This window comes from Haliaeetus albicilla, chromosome 8 (assembly GCF_947461875.1).
Source record: "Haliaeetus albicilla chromosome 8, bHalAlb1.1, whole genome shotgun sequence".
Classification (NCBI taxonomy): domain Eukaryota; kingdom Metazoa; phylum Chordata; class Aves; order Accipitriformes; family Accipitridae; genus Haliaeetus; species Haliaeetus albicilla.
The window spans coordinates 17,725,804-17,747,968 of NC_091490.1; the positions used below are offsets into that span (position 1 = coordinate 17,725,804).

Below are 22,165 nucleotides of genomic sequence, written 5' to 3' on the forward strand. Positions count from 1 at the left end.
CTGGGCATAAAACACCTAGGTAGAGTGCCAAACTGAACGGACTCCATACGAGACTCCTGTGTGTTTTCTCATAAATCTTAGCCCTTCAGAAGTTCTGGAGATTGTAATTTTCTTTATGTAAGTCTACTCGTTCAGCCTCTTTGAAAAAACATGCAGTCAAGATGCAAGACAGGAAGCAGTGGTGAGTCTCAGGTAAGATATTCCTTCTTCCCTCACTCCCCAGTTCCTTTTAATTTGGAACACACAATCCCCCAGCAACAGCTAAATATTTTGTGGAGCTGGCAGGAGCACATCTCTCCAGCCAAAGCTGTCACTTGTCCTAATCTGATTTGCTAAACATATCCAGAATGAGATGGATGGGAAACGCAGCCTCATATGCTTCCATATGTGGAGGTAGAGTTCTACAGTGAGAATGGCTGAATATTTTATCTTTGGAGTGCATCTTGTGAACCATTCAGGTGAGAGGAAGAAAAGCAGACCTGACCATTTCTATCTTGCTTGGACTTTAAATGAGACACCTACAATACCAAACAAAAAGGTACCCTCAGGGCACTTTTATACATTTATTATAAAACAAAGACTAAAACAATTACACAGAAATTAAAGATAATAAGGAACATTTGTCTTCCTCTCAGTCAAACAGTTACATGGCCTACCTAGTTCAACAAATAGCTTCACAGCTTGAGGCACACTGCATGCAAAATGATAAAATGGCTTGGGCTAAGAGGACAGCCTGAATGGCTCAGCTCTGTTAGGTGCGTCTCTCAGACAGATCTATGAAAGAGGTCATATTTCACTGCACTATTACTCTTTGGCAGAAAAAAGAATAGCAAGTTTTCTCACAAGTTTTCACAACTACGCAGATGAAAAGAATACAGACACTGCCCTTATTCACAAGCTCAGAAAGCTAGAGAACTAGCATGGTGAAAATAATGGAGCTTTCTTCCCCAATACTTTCCACTCTTTTCCCCTCCTCATTCCACCCACAAAAGGCAGTTCCTAAACGATTCTGCTCTTTACAGAGCATCAGAATCTGTTGCGATTTTCTCCTAGTTACCAGTGCCACATCTATGCAAGTCACTTTACTTCTAAAGGAATGTGTTTAAATATAAAACTAGAGTGATGCTATGACTCCAGTTTAGCTCCTTTGATTAAGGAAGCTCCTCATTCTGAGAGGTAAATCTTTATACAGCAATAGGGTTGGAAACATTCTGGGTTTGAAACATGCCCTTTCTATTCTGGTGGCACCAAGTGATACCCTTCTATTATTATAATCTAGAACATTTCCCACTACATAATTTCAAAGATACTTCCAAGTTTAAGTAAGAAACTTCAATAATATATGCTATTCTTGGGAGAGGCTCTCTCCAACTAGATGAGATTGCAGGGAAGAAGGGACAGAGCAATAACATAGAAGTCACAAATTTAGAGCAGCCTTGACATTATAAATACAACAATAACTGGAAGGGGTGTGGGGGGAAGATCACCAGAAACTAGGAAAATCACCAAAACTCATATTGCCCTCAGATTTGATAAATATTCACCTAACTCATTACTGTCACTAGCTTTTCTTTTGGGAATGCTTTTCCACAGCAGCTAGAGAGAAAAACATTGATCTAATTTTCATAGTTTTAGGAATGTAAATAAAAGAAGCTTTCTGCTTTTAGTCACAAAAGCTCAGAGAACCTGTGAATTATTGAGTTACAGCACCCTTTGAGGTACATTGAAACACAAGGTTTCCATTACTGCTGAATACTACTTATCTGAAAGAAACTTATTGCTTAATTACAGTTTTTTTAACGTTGAAGCAATAATCAGTTATGATTATAACTCAAATTTTAAAGTTTATCCAAAGAATACAGCAATTTACCTTCACAAAGGCAACATAATGTTATAACTTTTTTGTTTTACATTGAATAATACTGCCACAGTCTTCTTAGTGTTAATAGGTACACTTGGAGTATGGCAATATTACCCAAGTAAAACTATAGCACAGTTTGTCCCATAGTGAGTTTAACGGTGACCTACCCTATTAAAGCAACAAGAAGTCCTATTCCCTCCTCTTTTACAAATGTTTTGAATATAAGAATTCATCAGGATTTAGGGGATTAAGAAATCACTGTCCACGAAAAAATCTGCAGAAATTTTCATTAGTTCTTTTATGAGTTGGCACCAAATACTCTAGCTGTGAACTTTTATGAAGCTATAAATATAAAAGACCTTCTGATACTGGTATGATGATAATTCTAAATTTCCTCTTTGCAGCTGCAGTTGATCCCCTGTATTTGGTAAAAAAAAAAAAATAAAAAAAAAAATCTCTTTTTGTGATTTAACAGAGAAAGTTGGCTCAACTACTGTATTGCCTTTGAGCACTCTGAGTGGAAGTTCATGAATTAAACCCACATGGCAACACAACCCCCCTCCCCACCTTTCCCTTAAGGTGGCTATAAAATGTCAGTAGAAAGCCAAGCTGTTTATGTTACTTAGCATTTGATTCTGTAAGTAAATGAGTTTCTAGTGGGGCACATCTTTGTAACCAGCTCCCTTACATCACTAAACTTTTATTAAACTATGCCATAAATATTAAATCAATCCTTAAATGTTTAAACTTAATACTAATGGCAAAAATTAAGAATATGCAGGTAAAAGTAACAGACTTGCTGGCAACCTATTCCCTGAAAGACTAGGATGTTTGATCATGGGGAGAAAAAAAATTCTTTGCTACTGACAGCTTTTCACAAACATGATTTCCCAGGGGATTTATCTTTTGGGAATAAAATTTAAGAAGGGATTTTGTCTACATTTTGCTACATATTCCAGAATCTCTATGGTGAACAGTATTCCTAAATTACTCTGATAGATTTGTGCCACTCTAGATTTGTTTGAATACCAACTGTCAATACATTTCACTTAATTGCCTAATAAACAAGGAAGACTCATTTTCCTCCCAAGATCTTGGGAAAAGGGCACAATCTGAGACAGAAAGGATCTCATTCCCTGGGCTTCTGAGTCTCTAAACAAATACTGGAGCAGCAAAGAAGCGGTCTAGAATAAAAGCCACCCAGCAAGAGAAATGGGTATAGTGGCCTGCAATTACCGTAGTAACAGCACAATACTTGTTTTTCATTGCATGGTTAGGTTTCTCAGAATTTTGACCAGAAACAAGGTAGAGTAACCAGGCTGCCCAGATAGATGCCAAAACTCATTGTGAGATCAGTTGCATTTGCCTATATCTGTCCCAAGGCAAACCGAATATCAGCTTAGCTAATGGAAAGTTATCCATCATGCAAAAGAAGAAAGCCACGATTAGACACCCACTCTTTGTATCTGTAAATCTAAGAAGCTGGATGTAATATCATTATTCACTGACTCTGCTTGAGATTATGAAAGCAGGTTAGAGAGCAAACTCTGCAGAGTGTATACTTACTGGACTGGACTCATGATGGCCTCTGCTCTCAATCTGAAGAGCTTGGCTGGAGTCCTGCACTCAACATAAACATATTTCAGAGCTGAAATAGTTGCTGTGACTGGCTGTTATCCATGTCAACTAATGGGAAATGTAGGGAGCCCTATATGTCCTTTGCTTCCATATATGGTGCATATTCCTATGATACAACTGACTAGTGCAGCATGTTTGATGATCTAACTAAAGAGAGACAGTAACCAGCTATCAGTTCTATTTTTTCCAGCACTATTCTGCAGTGATCTGAAAAGTTCCGCCTTGCAATTTAAAACATAAAATATGTTTTGAAAGAAGCTATAAGTAACTTTGTTGATGAGAACAGAGGGTCTCTGTCCCTCTTTCTATGTCTCTATTCTACAAAGCAGACCACAAAAGTGAAACATTGGAGAATTCTTATTTGCCAACATTTTAATAATTGAGACATGTATCTCAGCTCAAGTACACAATTTTCCAAGTTTCTTTTGGAAAAAATACAGTTGTAAAGTGCCTAAAAGCATATTATTACTGAGCAGTGGTTTATTAGGTGCTCTCAACAGGTCCACTGTAATTAAAAATAGGGTCACATCTATAGAAAGTAATCCAGGTACACAGGTGCCTCCATTTGTCTCCTTTACAGTGTTAGCCATGTAAAGTTCAAGAAGTGCATGGATATAACTTAGAAACCTAATTAGGCCATTAGAAGTAAACTCCATTAAAAAACACCCTTCAGCTTTAACGATAAACTGCAGCCATTTCCAATTTAATACTGCGCTAGCAAGTAATACTACCATTGAATAATTCAGCATTCTGTAACATAAGGCGAGACGAGAGGAATGAGAAAGTGCGATTGCTATTTTCATTATGATGTGCCTTTTTGGGAGGTATAGTATAAACCTCATATCACTAACACTAATTATTTTGGCATCTTATTGGCAGTCACAATTAGACAAAATGTAGACATTTCTAAGAGCAAAACAAGGTCTTGGCTAGATTTCTTCAGCCAGATACACTTCAGACTTTTATTTATGGCTAAATTGAAGCTGGATGTCAAATCTGGGTCCCTTAGAACAAAATCTTAATAATTAACTGGCAAAACTGAACATGATCGTTTCTGACACACCTACACTGGTAATTATGGCTTTGAGGCCATTTACTAATGAAATTAATGTATTCATTGCCCTAACAAATTAGCATAACTCATACATAATGCCCCACATTTCAAGACCTTCCTAGAAAAACAACACTTAATACTGCAGAATGAAATGGCAAGGGCATTACATGGAGACAGTATTCACTGAATTACTACATGTTAAAACCACAATGGCTGTGTTAGTTATAAAGCAAAATGTAAACACAATGTGGGTATTGAAACCATTAATAGTGTAGTCAAGAGTGTACAATCAATGATTATCTTTGCACTTCAAATAAGCACATATTACAATAGCAGTAACCATGGACTGTAATTAACTGGCGACTTTTAGAGATATGAAGTATGAAAAGGAGGCAGTGCTGAAGCAGTTTCTTCTTCCTTCTCAAATTCATAATAAATGCAGTGTGCCTACTGTGCTTTTTTGCCTGTATTTCCATTCAGATTAATTCAGTGCCTGGAAGTGGCTACAGCAGCCATAGGGTCAAGCAACAGCGAAAGACAGGATTAAAGGCATTACCTCTGGAAATGACAAAAACATTAGCAGCAATCTATTGCCATTTTTATTGGTAAGATTCTCTCACTTCAGTTTGGGAAAGCGATTCCCAAAGTTTTCTTTCTCATCATGCAGAACAGAGGTCAGGGGAGCAGGCCACCACGTGACTAGATACAGGCCTAATTTGATGGAGGGCATTAGTGGAAAGAACATCTGCTGTGTGGGCTCACCTGGCAGGCTGGGGGTTGCACTGAGACCCCCAGACAACAGACCTCACATGCACTGCCACTTACAGACCACTTGCGACCTGCAGAGTGCTGGTTTGAGGCAGATTACATATGAGGAACCATGCTTGAGTATGAATAATGTATTTATGTACTTCAAATGATAAACTTACTCTGAAGGGGAAGATGGGGGCAAAATTACAATGGGTTTGCATAAAGTCATCTAGGACTTTGCATTCCACAGAATTCACTCCTGGCTCAGCCATGGGGGGCTTGGAGCTAAGGATAACTTGACCAGGTCTTTCTTTCACACAGCTGAGGAGCCAGGCCCTGATGCCAGTTACAGCAAGGTTACTTTGCTTGTATTCTCTAGAATCATCTAAAAGGTATTTCCTCCCGAGAAGCACCGAATATAAGCATATTCTTGTGGCACCCTCTTCTCCCCTCCTACACAAGGATAAATGCAAAGGAACACAGAGTTCCTCAGCAGAGTTTCCTTGGAACCCCATCCACATGTGTTTGGCTCCTGCCCACCAGCTTAAACTTTTACATCTTTATTAATGTTTTTATTCTACTCAATGTAATTTGGATTCTCGCATTACCCATACGAATGTCTGATCTTTTTCAATCCTCTTAAGTGCTCAGCTCCCATGGTATCTTATAGCAATGAGTTCTACATGCTAATTATGAGATGCATGAAATTTCATTTGACCAGTTCTGTATTTCCTGCTTATCAAGCCATTCCCTTTCCTTTCCCAAACATTCCTCTCCTTTTTAGAGTTCCTAATTTTGCACCTTTCCCCACTTTGAATTAAATATCCAAGTCTCTCCTACAGTAAAGTCTTTGACTATCTCTAGGGTTCTTCTGTTTCCAACTTTACATTTCTTCATTAATTTATTTTAATAGAAAATGACCAGAACACAAGATAGCGTGAAAGATTTTTCTAGCCCGCTGAATTTGCTTTAGACACTGCAAACATCCCAAAGCACATTCCAGAATGGTTTAAACAGTCCAGTGGTGGATCCCCAGTGTTGAACCACAGATGTTATTGTGGTCTCTCTCCCAAAGACATGAAACATAATTATATTGTGGCCCCTATTACAAAGTATAGATAGATACCTTGAGGCAATTCATGTATGACAGAGCTCCCCATTTGTGCCTGTCTGAAGAACTAGCTGATCTTCAGTGTAATCATCTGAATTGTCAAGAAACTGGTTCTTTGAACCTTGCCCTGTTGTCACATACAACCATTTTATAGATGGGTAAATGCTACCTCTGTGATATTCCTCACAACTACACAGGCAGGCAACAATTTTCATTTATACTAACCCTTCTTTACACTCAAGCAGTAGGTCTCTATGCATTTCTGTCTACATTATATAATGCCAGAGTAACAGCAAGCAACATTAGTGAGAACAAGAATCAGCATAATTTCATTGATCAGGCAACAAATAGTATAAACCCACCATTATTTTTTGTGAATTTTCTTCTGATTTAAAAATAACCCCACACCATAGAACTTACACAAAGCTTAGGATATTCCTAAAAAAATTTAAAAAACTGTACTAGAAGAACAGCAGTTTCCTGTCAAGTTACCGTATGCCTTTTGTATTGAGTCTGGCTGAGATGGAGTTAATTCTCCCCATAGCAGCCCTTATATAGTGCTGTGCTCTGTATTGGTAGCTAGAAAGGTTGTTGATAACACACCAGTGTTTTGGCTACTGCTGAGCAGTGCTTGCACAGTATCAAGGCTGTCTCTCCAACATTCCCCCCTCACCAGCGGGCTGGGCGTGGGCAAGATCTTGGGAGGGGACATAGCCAGGACAGCTGACCCAAACTGACCAAATGGTTATTCCATACCATATGACATCAACTCAGCTATAACAGCTAAGTAAAGGGAGATGGAAGGGGGGCAGGGAGGGGCATTCGTTATTTTACGTTTGTCTTCCGGAGCAACCACTACAAGTACTGAAGCCCTGCTTCCCAGGAAGTAGCCAGACATTGCCTGCTGATGGGAAGTAAAGAATAAAATCTTTTGTTTTCCTTTGCTTTCATACGCGATCTTTGCTTTCACTTTATTACACTGTCCGTATCTCGACCCATGAGCCTTTTGTTATATTTTCTCTCCCCTGTGCAGTTGAGGAGGGGGAGTGATAGAGCAGCTTTGGTGGGCACCTGGGGTCCAGCCATGGTCAACCTACCACACCTTTTCATTGAGAAATATTACCTGGTTGGACCGCAGAAAGCTACACCCCATCCTCATGGCTGATCTGTTCTACATTGTTTATAGCCAAGTACTGAAATACTCCAGCATCTGATCTATTCTATCCAGCTAATAATTATGTACTACGATATTGCATTTGTATCAAGTGTTTGAGTTGCATTTACTTTGTGAAGGTCAGTCCTCTTCCATCCCCAGGCACCTAGTTCACCTACTTCTGACTTTTAAGTCTCTCATTGGTATATAGATTTTATTTTTGGCAGCATGCCTACTTTTAGTTAATTTCTTTGTCTGACACGTTGTTACTTCCTTCAAATATACCTCTGCAACCTTTCTTCCTCCAGGTCAGCTGTAATTTCTGTCCTATCATTTACTACTGGATACAGGGTTACCTTTGTATTGCTGACTTTCCTAGCAGATGTCTTTGTCTGACCCAAGTGCTCCTTACCACCTGTCGCCTTGCTTCCAGGTTTGGCTATAAATAATCCTCCCCTTGCTGGTTTGACTATAAATAATTCCCTCCCCACCCTGTTGGTTTTTGGAGTCAGCTGCTTCCAATTTGGGTAAGGTGGAGCTTCCCCTTCCTTTACAGAGTTACAGTTCCCTCTCCTCATTGTGTTACCCACACAGAAATCCTACCACTGCACAAAACCACAAGTATAATAGAAATATATCAGTAGGTCCCTAAATCAAATCTTTTGCTTGTTCCTTCTACATTTTCATTCTAGCACCTCTCATGTCTACCTCCCAAAGTTACCAGTACCAGTTTGCACAAGAAGTACTGGGCTGTGCTTATGATCAAGTTCACCTCTGCTTACCTTGCTTCCCACAGAAGGGCCAACGCGGCTACCTCCTGGGCAAGTCCCACAGGGCAACCTCAGCTACCCCACTTGCACATGTGAATGTGCTTGTGGACCAGGGCAGGTCACAGGGCCATGGTTCTCTCCAGCCTCTTATCTGTTCAAGCCCGCGTGGTAACTGTATGTGCCACAGTCAGCATCTGGACATGAAGGCAGATGGAGTCCTTCTTACAGAGGACTCCAGTGTCACCTTCCTGAGACTGCCTGAAGCAGGGTATGTTGAGGATGTCTAAAGACAATGTGGATAAGAAGCCATGACCTTGTGAGCTCTGTAGACTGCAGGTCTCTCCCAGCACAAGTGCTTTGCAGATTTGCTCTATGAGCTGCAATCAGATCCTGACAAACAACTGTCTGAGGTGTCCAGAAATTGTTCCCCTGAAGCTTGTGTACCTGGTGCTCAAGGTAACTGTATTCTCTTCAGCATTCACCATATAAGACCTGACATTTTAACACACATTTTGCACATCTCAGAAGCAAACAAACGCAGTAAACTCACCACAGTAGTTTGGATGTGAACTGTAGTGGGGGACATGGTGCCTTGGTGCACATTTTGGTGTTTTTGGTGGTTTTTTTGTTTGTTTTGTTTGGGGTTTTTTGTTTGGGTTTTTTTTGTTTTGGTTTTTTTTGTTTGTTTTTTTTTTAAGATAAGACAGAGGAATGTTTCAGTCAGACTAGGGTGGTTACTGTAAAATTGAAAGGGAATTGTAAAGTCAGTCTACATACCAGCAGCCAGAATTTAAGAGGCTGTCTACTGACAGTTCCTACAGGAGGAAGAGGGGGAAGGGGGAAAACAAACAAATGAGAAACACCCCATCACACACTCCTCCCTCTCCCCCCCAAAAATCCCCAAACCCAAGCAGCGTAGAAAAAGTTAAATCCAATTGAAAGAGGCACATAATTTTTCTTAATGGACCATCTTCCAAAGTTTTGGCACACCACTTCTTTGAGGAGGCTACTTCACATTCCTCTTCAGAAAACAGCAGGTAGCTATACCAAGTAACAAACACTACTTCTCAAGGTTTTGGCTCAAGACTGCTCTGCAGAGGATGGGGCAGAAAACAGGCAGCACCACAACTGGACTTGAGAAAATATTCTGTCTGTGGCATCCTCAGGAAAAGCAAAGATTGCAGCAGTAGCACTAGGCCACCTGCAGCAAGATAAGCAATAAGTGAGAATTAAAGAGGAAAGAAAGTGCTGACTGACTTTCTCAAAGACATTAAAGACTTGACTGGAGCCAGAAAACATGCAATGAATTTGCTGGGGTGCATCTTTCTCACATCTCCAGTAAAAACTTAGAGGAAAAGCAGAGAAGCAGAGGAAAAGCAGAGAGTAAGGAGTGACTGAGACCGTGGAAAAGAGCTGGTGAGAGATAGCATAGTAAAATCCTGAGAAAATATAGACATCTATTCAATCAATGGCATTATGCCACTTTACATGCAGTGAAGACCTGTATTTAGTGACACGTATTATCTAACCTAGACAGATGCATTCCTGCGATAGGGGTTAACTTGGAGAGAGCCGAAGTGGGCAGTGATGTCCCTACATGCAACTAGAGGCACTAACGCTGCATAGCTGGAAGAACTCTGTGTGACCTTAAAGGCTGTACATACAAGCCTTGCCTGCAAAACCCGTGAGAACTTTTCCTGCTATGATTATAAACTTTACTAAGTTAGACTCTCACAGAGTTATATAACCCTATGTGGTAGTTAATGAAGTGCTGGATGTAAGAAAAATAACTGTAATGTTATTTTGCCCCTGGTATGCTTTGCCTTATAAGGATTAAACTTAGAGCTAATTCACTTGTGTTTTGTGATCTCTATCATGCTGCAATAATAATACTTAGCACTTTATAGCACTTTTCACTTATAAAAAGTGCTTTACAAACATTATCTAATTATTAATCTTCACAACAGTCCCGTGATACAGGTATACAGGTCAATTTAATGTTCTGTTTTAATAAACTACTAGCACTTTAGTAAATTGAAAAGTATAAAACACATTAAATTCACTTAAGAGAAACAAAAGTTAGTGAACAAATTGCAATTCTCCCTACAACATTCTAGGTGGGCAATACACACAGCAAACTGTCAGTGGTCACCACCTCGGAGGTCCACAGAGGACAGTCTATATAGGAAATATTTCAATTAAGTAGTTGAGAGACTTTTTTTTCAGATGATAACATGAATAACATGAATGAAGAGGGGCTCTATCAGAGCAGCTGAGGTCCCTTGATCAAGACGACACTATACTAAGTTCTATAAAAGCAAAACATAGTAGTCCCTACCCTACAATGTTTGGGATTTAGGTACAAAACAAGGGACAAGAGATGGGGCATGGGAGGAAATCAGTACAGTTAAGCAGTAATCATCACTGTTCAAATTATATCTGCCTACACAAACATATGCAGAGCCATTTTATGCCAGTATACTTGCCATCTCATTAGTACTCTGTTGTTCTCTCCATTGATACACCTCAGACTTTGGTTGTCTGTGATCAAAGAGAGGACAAGAGTTTGGCATTTGGTAAATGCATCATACAACTTAATTAATCACAGACTGAGTTTTCCACAAGGTTCACCGTTTCGTGCAGTGCATGGCATGGACTTGTCTGCAGGATGAATCGATGCAGGGCATGCTGCCTGAGGATGAGAAGGGCTGCCCTGTGCATTGCTGAGGTTCAGAGTTATGTAATGAGCAAGGAATGCAGGAAGAAAGAAAAAAAAGATGATCTCCTACTTAAGGTAGTTTAAAAGTTGCCCTGAAGAGTATGGAGTCTACACCTGCTTTTGTCACAAGACACAAGAGATACAGGACAAGTTTCTTAAAACCAAGCTTTCCACACAAGGTCATCTATCAATTGTATGTTCCTCATGTGCTCCATGCCCGACTTGAAACCTGGGTTCTACCTTGCTCAAAGTGCTGATCGCTCACAAACGCAGCTGAAGTTAAAGGGAGCTGTGCTTTCAGCTTACTACCCAATGTTAAATATTCTGAAAAAGATTGGAGCAGGATGTCTTGGACTGGGTTCCCAAATTAGTAGGTACTTTCAACCTTGAATTACTGTGTCCCAGTCTCCATCTGTCAGATGAGGACAATAATTCCTCCTCATTTCACCAGGGTGTTGTGAAAATAACTTCATTAATGGTTTGTGAAGCACTGTAGTGTTGAGTGCTATATAGAAACCTAGGAGGAAATTAACATTTCTGTCTCTAGAGCAAGTTTTGAAAAGCACGCAATAAAGGGGGCCTGAAGGCACACACTTAACAGAATAGTAAAAATAAAATATTGAATTTTAAATATTTGAACTGCTCATTAAGTGAGTGCTGTCCATGCTTTATCCAGCAGATTTCACCCCGATTTTAAATTCTCAACTTGCAATCTCAGTTTTTATTTGTAAGTTACCAGATTTCTAGAAATTCAGAGCTATCCAGTTCTCCACAAATGCCATAGCATGGAATCCTACTGATGAGCCCATGGCTCAGTAGCATCACTGGCAATATTTAGAGTCACTGTACAGACCTCTATCATTTCAGCTCATGGAACAAAGCAACAACAACATCTTTCTCAACAGGAACCAGTAATTCAAGGAAACAATAACACACTTTGACAGTAGATTTTGATGGTATTTTGAAATAACAAAAGAAAGATGCAATTTGGGGGCGAGGGGTGGGGGGTGTGCTCAAAGATTTATGCAGAGCAATACATATTCACTTCCTTTCCAGAAACAGCCAAACTATTTTGATCATAGTCATTCCAAATGTCTTGCTCCAGGAGGAAGCCCAACATGGAAAATATCAACCCAAACAGTTAAAGTCTGTGAAGATTAAAAATAAATTTTAAAAATCTTGTTTACAGTATTTTATAAGTGAGAACTTTCAGGCAATCTTGATGGCAGTCAATATTCTCTGCCCTACCTAGAATACACATGCACACACTGTTCTACACAGTGTTTTGCTTGCTGTGCAACTTACTTTAATTCTCTGCTAGCACATCATCTTTGCTGCTGAGGGGTTTTATTTATTTATTTATTTTTATTATACACCCTCTAGCTGTTTCTTATATGGAGAGAATAGTATTCCTTAGCTTCCCTTAAATAATATACAGATGACTAATCACTGTGGCACCCAGGAAAGATATGTCAGGTAAAGTAAACATTCTGAAAAGAATGAACCCTTGAGCTATCCCTGCCAAATACACTTACCTGGAACTGTCACAATGATTGTGGTGTGACCAAAGAAGGAGCCTTTGATGACTGAGGAGTTATCTGAATTGGTAAACTGCTTGGTGAGTAGAAAAAAGCCTACTGCCAGGTAGTTTAAAGCAGTGGCATTTAATAGAAATGATAGAACCGGAGGGCTGCCTTTTCTGACTATAACACTGAGGCTATCAAATATGTTTTCAAAAGTGTGCATGAGAGAAAACTGCTATTGTCTGCTTTGCTGCCACTTGCCCAATGTGCTTAAATAGTACAAATGTAATGGCTGCTTCTTGGCTGAACAACATTATGCTGATATGGTTTATAAGGGGCTGAAGCTAAAACTAGAACTGCAACTCCCCCAATACCAACATAGAAAAAAGGACATCCAGAGCTCCACATCGCTTCTAAATCCAGACTTTATAAAAACCAAGTGTGCAGAACAGTGTTTTATGTTTAAGATTCTCAAGAAAAAAATAATTCCTGAATATTATGATGTTACTCTCAAGATGAAAGAGGATGCAACCTGTTTTAGGTGTGCTATGGCACAAATGACTTTGTTCTTTTAAGTTTTTAAGAATTTTTCTTGTGTGCATACCAAGTAAAACTTCTTAAATCTTCTTCTTAACGTGATGTTGGCCACTCAGTCTGGAAAGCAATTTTACCCTCATTCTAAAGTAATGCTTGCAATATTCTCTTCATACTTTCATTTTTTGTTCTTAGCTGCCAGTATTCTTATTTTATGTGCTTCACCTGAAGTTAGATAGTAGTTTGATGCCAAGTCCAGTCACCTGAGTAACAATTTTGATGCCCTGAAACCTGACATGCAAAGTGATGTAAGTATCAGAAGAGGACCCTGTCAGGATTAATGGAAATCTGAAGCCTGATGGATCAGACATAGCTGGCATGTAATCTGTGACAGTGTTTGAGACACAAACACCCCATCTCCCGCAGAGGCCCCACATATTTGGGGGGGTCATACTGTGTATGCAGCAGCAGACAGCACACAGGCAGGCAAAGGCATGTAGATCTTGTCTACCTGAGAAACAGTGTCTCCCATCCTGAACCTCATCTGCCAAAACTGAACTCTCTCCTGTCACCAACAGATCACTGTTAAAGAACAAATGATCCCTAAGCAAAATATGTGGGATGACAGAGAGTCCACTTACATGTTTACAAAACTGAATCCACAGTGTTGAGCCCCTTCACAACCTGTCCACAATACTATAGTACAATACTAAATACAATACCTCAGAAAAGAAATAATTAACATCCCAGCAGTAGGCTTAAAACTCCTAGTTTGTCAAGGCAAAGTAAAAAAAAAAAAAGAAGTAACTTAGAATGGACAGCTTATTTCTCCTCTTGCCACAACTCCTTGCAATAGTTCATCCACAGTGGCCTCCCTGTTATCAGGCAGCTTATATTTCCCTCTTCCAGATGTATTCCCATATACTTTGTGCTATAGACAGTAATGCTTTGTTTGGGCCTCAGGCATCTGGAATATAGGCCTGTGGAACGCAGCTGGGAGCTGCATATGCAGAAATGCCTGTGCCGGAGCTGAAAAGAGCAAACCCACTTCAAAGGAGCAATGGAGAGAGTCAGAAATTGGTCAGAGAAGAAGGATGATGTGAGGAAAGGGAAAAGATAATGGGAGCTGTGGTTTGCATGTGACACTCATGAGAGGATTAATATACATAATTATAAGCAGCTAGCAACAGTGTCCTCTCAGGTGGGCTGCGTCTGACCAATGTTAGTAGAAGTTCCTTGGAGCACAGAGTCCAGCACGAATTTTCAGTGATTTATTCTGACGGTAAAATACTCCTAATCTGATAATATGTTGCTGGCAAGAATCAGTGAGAGTTAGAGAAATATCTCAAGCCATATTTGTCTATCAACTCATGTTGTTTCATATAAACTCAAACATCTAATAGGATCAGCTACTTATTTCTTCACAGACACACCTCTGAAGTATACAATTCAGTAATTTACTTCAGAAAAATAGCATCTATTACACAATAAAGAGAAATGCAAGCTCTCTCCTTTACTTTTCAAGTAATTCATCTCATTACTCCCAAATTAGAGGAACATCCCCTTTAAAATAACAGAGTAAACCCACCCCATATTTGTTCTGAAGGCAGGGAAAGAGAACCCCTTTTACACTTCTCTATGGCAGGAGACAGCTGACTGGAGAAGGTAGGGGTGTACACATCCACAGAAGAAGGAAGGGAATGCACACACAAAACTGTAGCTGAGGAAACAACAGGTTGAAGTTTATCTGGCATGCAAAGTGGATGACTTACGGACCTGAAAGCCTGTGTTTCAATGAAGAGATTCAAGAGAGAGCTGATATGGAAAAATGACTTATTTCTCTAATATGGTTTTATGCCTTGGAAGTAGTCTGTCAGCATTAGAATGACTTACAGCTATGTGCTGTATTCTCCAACTCTGTATCTGTCATTTTGCAAGTACTTCTAGACTACCTCCTAGACCTTGCTTTCCTGATCTGCAGATTGGCAGATTGTCTTTTGCACATCAATAAATTCAATACTTTTGTCAAAAAATTTGAATGTGATCAGTTGTGTGACTTACCTGTGCTGTAAATTCATTGCATGTCAGATTATCTCACATTTGAGAACACAGAAAAAAACCCACAAACAAAACAGATAGTTAGTAATTAAACTTATTTAAACATTATCCTGTCCAGCTAAGTATACATAAAACCTCCTAGTATCATTCTCCTGGCAGGATTAAGGAATAGCAAGGCCAGATCTGTAATGAAAAGTGAATGTCTTATCATCCCGAAATCTGGTTCATATTTGATAATTGGCACCTTTCTTCCATTTACAGTTTTCATATTATGCAAACACTTATATACTCTGATTCAATGAGGTATAGAAAGATAAGCTTCAAATACATTACAGACAATCAGTATAAACTAGAGCTCAGGACCCCTGGGCCTCTCCGAGCCTTTGGAAGCAATCAAGGTTTATGGTGTTTAGCCATTGCCTCAAGGGAAATACACGCAGCTTTGGTGAGACAATGCACTCAAAGTGTCATGAGTTTTTGTAGCAAAAGTGTGAGCTGCAAATGCATGGCTGTCCTTCATAAACCAGCTTCTGAGAATATGATTATCAAATCCAAATTATACACTTTACAGATCCCAAATGTGCCCACATTGCAGACCTTGAAATAGAAAACCTTATTTTTACACAAAAATGTAAGAATTTGTTTACCCCCGTTCAATCAACCTTAGATGAGGTTCAACAAAATGGCAAAAATAAGGTCCAAGGAACTACTAAAGGCAGAATACTATTTCTTGAAAATTCTGAAGCTCTACAAGACAGAGAAGGTTCACTAAAACAAGGGTAACTGCAGCCAGTCTCAAACACAGTCTGAATTAGCCTTCAACTACTGAGAGAGAGAGAATGCCAGACTTTTCTGAGGTGCACAAGTGCAGGATGAGAGATAAGGGACACCAAGTTGCAACAAGGAATATGATAATTAAATATTGTTAAAAGGGGGGGGGGGGGGGGGGGTGGAAATCACTATTAGAATAGTAAAGCACTAACAGGTAGGCCAGAGAGATTGTGCAATCCCTGCCCCTGGAGATGTTCAAAACTTGGCAGGACCAGCCCTGAGGAACCTGATCCAAGTTGGCTTTGCTTTAAGCAGAGAGCTGGTACTCATGAAAGTGCCTCAATTCTTGCTGACTCACTTGAGGGCTCATAGCCTTTGCCTGACTCCGAGGTAGGGTGGAGTATGCCACTTCTAGTGGTCAGAAGAGACTGAAATCTCCCTTCCCATGAAACAAGTGCAAATTTTAACCTGGAAGAACCTTGATCTTTTATTTTGTATATCAGAATTAATGGTAGTTTAAAGTACATCAATGAGTAGCTAAAATAACTGAATAAGTTTTCCACAAAGAAAGACTACACTTCCAGCAGGCAAATATCCCCATCATAACTGCATCTTCCACCTGAGAAAGACTGTGAAACAAGTATGTCACACGCTATTTCATAGATATATTAAACTACTTACTGTAGTGGCTTTCTTAAAACCCTGTAAAAGGTGAGATGTGGCATAGAATAGAGACAAAATTAAAATACCCTGCTGTGCTTATTTGGTTTCCAAACAAAAGCCCACACAGGATGAGGAGAATGCTTGAATGAATGGAGGAGGCTGTGAAAGTTCATAGTAAGTGTGGCTCCATTGCAGAAATGTTGGAAACATCACATAATCTCAGATTCATTAAATCAATTGTCAATTCCTGAACATTCATGACAGACTGCCATAGAGGTGGCTTAGATTAATTATCAATTTTATGTAAGAAAGGGAAAGATTAGCTAATATTTCTCCAGAAAATCTGAGGGCAGCCTTTGTGAAACACTTCCTGTTACTCAAGAAGAAAATGAACACAATTTTTGAAGAAGTATAACACCAAGGCACATGCTGTTCTCAGAAAGTGACTTGCCTGTAGTCTCGAAGGCTGAAATAAGAGTCAGTTACAACTTCATCTCTGAAAGCAGAGGACTAGGTCCCAATAGGAGGAATTCAGTCAGCATAATAACTCTGAAGAGAACATATTGTCTTATATGGGTTTTATATTTGCTTCTACAGGCAACTCCAGAGGCTGTTAGACACAGAAACCAAACTAAAATGATCAGAATAAAGGGAACTTAATAGCAGATTTAAATTTGCAAGAAAGTTTTCAATACAAGATTACACTGAATAAAACACTAGGGTGGATGACAGGAGAGATAACATAGGGATGAAGTGAAACCACTTAAGGTTTATGAACCATCTCTCTTCCTCACTGTTCATTTCTTCTGTTGCCTGACCTTCATGTTGCGGAGTTTCAGAAGCCAGCATTTCAAACTATCCATATTTAAAAGTAAGGCCTCCAGAGCATCCTCAGTTTAAATAAGGGTTTTGGGGGGGGTGTTGTTTGTTTGGGGTTTTTTTTTTTTTGGTTGTGCCTTCTGTGACATGCCCACCAATGTACCAGATGAACCATGCCAGTCTCAGTCTTCAGTACCTCTCCTTCCTTCACCTCCAATGAATCTTATATGAATCTTCCTGGCTGGAACTGTAGGTAGCCTGCATCATGGGGAACATTTTTCCCTTACATCTTAGAATCCTGTAATTTATAACATGAAATTTAAACCAACATAAATTAGTAATTCAATCCCTATATTCCAATTTAATGAACTAGAGACTTCATTGCTTTATTGTTTTGTGCCACTGGACCAATCGTTTGGTTTACAGATGGAATGTACTTCTTTGTTAATAAATAAATGCATAAAAAAATAAAGGTATCCTCAATGCAATTATGCTGATGTCCCTCAGGAACCAGAATGCAATTATTTAAAATATTATTTTCTTAGATTACTCTCAAGAAAATAAGGAAAGAAATATGAAATTTGTGTCCTTTTAGCTTAAGCTCATTTTAAGAGCAGCAACAGTGATGCAGTTAGTCCCCAGTGGCAACTGAGAAGCACTTAGCCAGAAAATTGTTATTGGATTACAGTTCTGGCTTCATAAAACGTGGCTAAAGATCATTTTAGACATCTATGGAATGACCCATTGTCAAAACTGGTATGACAAACAAGTGACAAAGTTATTCTACTTGGCCATTTTGAGGATTTTTCAGATCACAAAGGTAACTTGGGGCTGTATCAGCCTACACAGTTTTGATTCAATTATAAAAATAACTCACAATAAGAAGAATTCTAGCATAAATAATTGAACCTCTCGGGAGCAAAAGAAAAATCCCCACAAACATGTGCATATACTTTGAAGTGTTCCTGACATATAAAGAATTGTGAAGTGATAGGGTGATCAGAAGTCAATTCTGATACTGAGAACTACCTTTCATACTAACTGGTCCTCTTTTATATTAATAAACAAGATGAAAAGGGCACCAAAGGACACTGCATGTTTTTTTAACAATGCAAAAACTGAAACCACTTAGATACCACTAAAGTTCATACAATCCTTTTCATTTTACTTTACAATCTTTTCCAAACAGATGAGAATCCTGCCTCCCATATTTTAATCTGCTGGTAAAAAAAAAGAATAACTAATGTGAACATATATCAGATGCACATGTGCTTACTTAAATAAATGCAAACAAGAAATAAAACCCTTCACCTTTGCATTTGAGGTCACCAGTGACCACTGGCAACACAGTAAAAGTGAGGACCTTAATCAAAAACCTAACATGGGATTTAATTTCTTCATGTAAGGTCTTTGCCAGTTTTTTTTCACTGCCCATTACACGGTACATCTTTGCTCATGTAATTACATAATTAACATCCTCAGCACCTATTTCATCCCTTGTTAATTTTGCTAAATATAAATACAGGCATGCTCAAGAAAACAAACTTGGCAAGTGAAGAAGCTTAATCAATTTAAAGGAAAAAAATTAATGTATTTACATACTGATAATCAGTACATATCACTGAACATTACTAGATGCTTGTAAGCCACCTGATGGGACTCCGACCAGAAGTGCCTGTGCAAGAATAGCTTTTGCTGGGACGACAGAGATCACCCAAAAGTGTTGGTACAAGGAGGTCTTGGTGTTGTTTGTCAGCAATCGGCCATGCAGCTTGTAGCACCAAAGGGTAGTAGTGGCAGCTGGTAAACCACATTGGTCTCACAACACTGTTGGTTCCCACATCTTTTTTCTGAAAATCAAAAGGATTGGCGATGAGGAGAGGGTGGAGAGGGAGATAAACTTGGTAGATAAAGGCCCATAAGATTTTTGCAGTTTATCCTACAGGCCAAAGCCACATTATTTAACTGAGAGCACTGCATGACTATGATCATAATTTAACTGAAGATGTGAGTTTGAAGATTAGGGGACTAGCAGAGGGTTCCTCCCTCACATCTTTGCCATGGAAGAAGAGAGGAAAGTAGCAGAAAGTCTACAGTAAACAAAGAAGGTTCTAGTTCCAACTGGGATGTTCCCAGAGTTTTAATCAATCCACCCTTGGCGAGCAAATTGGCAGTTTTATTTCTTCCTCTACAGTGTCCAAAAAGTAATTCTGTTCATCCTTGTGAAAAAGGAAAATTTCAGATGGGTTCCATTTAGCGGGGTCACAGAGACCAGATCTGTATTCATCCTAACATATGGATCCTCACATTTAAGGTCAGATTTTAGAACTCTTACTCACAACAAAAATTACTTAGTTCCTTGAATGATACCACTAGGTCATGGAGGATGGTGTTATTAAACCAAAGTAAGAGGATCACTAACTGCTGTTTGCAACACAAACATACTTTCAAACTTACTGCTTCCATACAGAACGATACTGTTTCTCTATACAGATGCATAATGTCATTTGATACAGCAGCTAGGGAAGAGAACTAATCTATTTTCAAAAATCCTTCTCATTAAGTCAGTATCAGACTTGTTTCATTGCATTCACTAGGAAGTATAGTCCTAAGCTACACCAAAGTCTGTCCCCAGGTACACTGTGCTGACCTGCTTATCTCTGGAATTCTAATTATCCAAAAGTGTAGAAGAAAGTGGAACAGTCCAGTCTGAACACCCTGATGCTGTCTCAGCAATTTCTGCTCCCATCAACAGCCAGTGATCACTGGAGTTAAAGTGCATGCAACCAGCTGAATAGGATGCAATTCTTATTCTTATGATGAATATCAGGGTCAGAGGTGAGTGCCAGAAAACACATAGCAGATGTGAAGGGAGTAGAAGGAATTCTGTTTACTTTGGGTGACCACCTACATTTCAAGGCGGGGATACAGGGAGGAAGCTAAAACTGCAAGATAAAGACTGTTTAAGGACTGCATTGTACAATATTTTGCAGGACAAAGCTACATACTTCTATGTTAGCATGAACTATTGTTGAAATAGAAGACACAGTCCAGCCCAAATCAACCATTCATGGAATGTGACTCTTCAGGAAACAAATGAGAGAAATCTTTTAAAAACATACCCCATACCCTGTGATCACTTCAGCTGATATTGAAAAGTTGTATTTCTTTTTGTGTTGGCTGTATTTCTTTCCATTTTAGGATTTTTTTCAGGTACTAGCAGCAAAGCAGCCTTACCAAGTGGAAATGGAAAAAGTCTGATCTGAATCTGAGGAAAGTTCTAGAAAGCCACTGAGAAGACTCTGCAAGATGCACATGACAGCACATTTACAATCTCTCATTATGGGTCAAAAAGTACTGCAAGTCATTGCTAGCTGCTTGGGCTAGATCCTCAGCCCTGTAGCCCAGGTTGTACAAAAGGGACATGAAACTGCTCCAAACAGTGGATGATTCTTCCAAAGATGATGCATGGAGCAGGAGATTTAAAGGAACTGCTCAAGCTGGTAAAACTATTAGCAGCCATTTGGCTGCTCAGCTTTTCACACTCCATGGTAAAGGATGAGGAACCTTTGTCCTCAGTACCATCAGCCCTTAACTCCCAAGCAGCAAGGAGGCAGCCTTTGTGACTACATTTAGCTACTGTCAGAGACAGGTGAGAAGACTGATCACTTCAGGTATACCAATGAGCTTACTGTATGAAGACAGACCTTTGTTTCCCCTGTTCCCTCTTCCCCTCCCAAAGAAATCATGAAAGTCATTAAGCATCTTGATGTTTTCCATATGGATGTTTCTACAAGTTATAAGGTCAAAGTGGACCAGTTAGGAGAAGGTAAGACCATCAGAAAGGACTGAAAAGGAGAAGGGGGGCAGGGAAAGCAGCTCACTTGTAAAAGAAAAAAAAAAAACACCCCCAAACCAAACTATCCTGGGACAAGTTGCATTTCTCAACATGCTACAGACACCTACTTCCCAGACTACTGAAATCAGAAGACTGCCACAACAAAGTCCCAGCAAATGGATGGATGGATAGGTTTTGTTGAAAATTTCTCCCCAAAACTTTTCCATATATTTTTTAAAACAGGTCTAGTAGTTACATCCACATAATATGATCCAGCCAGTGCTCAAAATGGAATTAATGGGAATATCATTACAATTTTTAACTAGTCTTTATAGAAAAATCTAATAGAGACTAGTAATCCGTGGAAGAACAGATCTCAGAAAATAGCTGTGAGGAGGCAAGTTCAGCCTAAGCAGGAAAAAACAAAACAAAAAAATCCCACCACATAGATGTCCACCAGTTAGCCTGCTAACTTTCTAAATGAGTTGTTACATTTATTCCTTTATAAGCTTTGCTCTGGATGTTGAGGATTCAATCTTGGTTTTATGGGTGAAGTACACAGCAAGGAAGTAAGCTTGGCAAATGATCTTTGAACTACTCTGGACTCTTTGAAGATACAGTTGTACTACATTTTTAAAGATATACACTGCCTCATTTAGATGATGGATTGAAGTGGAGGATGGATGACAACTTAAGTAGAAAATCCAATAGTTTTCAGTTCTAAGCCTTCTATGCAATATACATCTCTTCTCAGGTAACATTAAAGATAATTAAAAAAGATCCTGGTTCTTTAAAGCTGAAGTGTATTTGCAGCATAAAGCAGTCATTCTTTTTCAAAATCAAAACAATCTGCAGAAACAACTCTGATATTGCTAGAGTTTGGCTGAAACAAATGAACAAAAG

The 22,165-nt window shown here is 39.2% G+C and overlaps 2 long non-coding RNA genes across 7 annotated transcripts in view; both read right to left on the minus strand.

Annotated features, from left to right (window-relative positions):
* LOC138686406 (uncharacterized) overlaps positions 1 to 15,226 on the minus strand; it is a 173,326-nt gene extending 158,100 nt beyond the window's left edge. For all 6 annotated transcript variants that reach the window (XR_011325753.1, XR_011325752.1, XR_011325756.1 and 3 more), the window contains exon 1: positions 15,175 to 15,226. This is a non-coding gene — a long non-coding RNA (uncharacterized lncRNA). The remainder of the gene's footprint in view (positions 1 to 15,174) is intronic.
* A 3,688-nt stretch (positions 15,227 to 18,914) lies between these two features.
* LOC138686407 (uncharacterized) overlaps positions 18,915 to 22,165 on the minus strand; it is a 343,485-nt gene continuing 340,234 nt past the window's right edge. The window contains exon 15 of the long non-coding RNA XR_011325757.1: positions 18,915 to 19,274. This is a non-coding gene — a long non-coding RNA (uncharacterized lncRNA). The remainder of the gene's footprint in view (positions 19,275 to 22,165) is intronic.